This window comes from Vigna radiata, unplaced genomic scaffold (assembly GCF_000741045.1).
Source record: "Vigna radiata var. radiata cultivar VC1973A unplaced genomic scaffold, Vradiata_ver6 scaffold_300, whole genome shotgun sequence".
In the NCBI taxonomy this organism is placed as follows: domain Eukaryota; kingdom Viridiplantae; phylum Streptophyta; class Magnoliopsida; order Fabales; family Fabaceae; genus Vigna; species Vigna radiata.
Window position 1 is genome coordinate 147,694 of NW_014543815.1, and position 1,183 is coordinate 148,876.

Consider the following 1,183-nt stretch of genomic DNA (forward strand, 5'->3'; position numbering starts at 1 on the left):
GCAGCTCAAGATNGGTGGTATTATCTCTCTGCACGGATTACAAATTGGGAAACCATTGAAAGACTATTTCTTGAAAAGTATTTTCCTGCATCCAGACTATCTGTCATCCGAAGAGAAATTCAAGATATAAGACAGAGAGAATCTCAGTGAATATTTGGAAAGATTCAAGAAACTTTGTGCTTCATGCCCTCAGCTCAAAATGGAAGACTTCATTCTAAGCTTTTATGAAGGCTTAAGTCCAACTGATAGGTCATGGGCAGATGCTGCAAGCGGAGGATCTTTCTTAGACAGGTCACCAGAAGATGGGATAGTTCTAATAGAACGGAAAGCAGTAGATAATCAACAATATGAAACAAGAGAAAATTCAGTAACTTTTTTGAAAGGAGTGCATGAAATTGAAAACGGTGTAGTTGATGGAAGGAGGATANATGAAAGATTGAATAACTTAGAAAGCAAACTCGACAAGATTGCAAGTTTGTTTAAAACCTCCACTCCACAAATTGCTAAGAAGTGTGGAATTTGCATTTCAACTGATCACTACACTGATGAATGCCCTAGCTTGATGGAAACTACTGTGGAAAACTCATCCCAAGCTTTTGCTGCGAACACGTTTGGGGGAAATAGACCATACCAGAATTATCATGATTCATCCTCTAATAGGTATCAACAGAACATGCAACCTTATGTTCCACAAAAGCAACCTTATGTTCCACCTCAACAAAGGCAGCAATCTCAACCCGAAATATCACTGCAAGATTTCATGAAAACAATGCTTGAGCAAAATTCAGAAATCAAGAAATCAATTGCAGAGTTGACTCAAAGGGTGGATAAGTTAGAGACTAAAGAATCAAACAAACTGCCTGCACAAACAGTGATCAACCCGAGGAATGTAAATGCTATAACTTTGAGAACGAGTAAGCAAGTAGAAGGCCCTGAAGGAGTCCGAAAAGATGAAGATAAGAAAGAAGAAGAAGCATAAATTGATGACAATGGAGGACCAAATGAACCATCACCTGAGACTACCACTGAAAAATCCAGGTTAGTACCTCCTAACTCTTCTTCTAAAAATTCTTCTTCATCTTATTCTTCACCTCCTCCATATCCCAATCGGTTGAAGCCGAGAAACAAAAAAATGGAGGAATTAGACCAAGAGATCTTGAATATTTTCAACAAGGTGGAGATC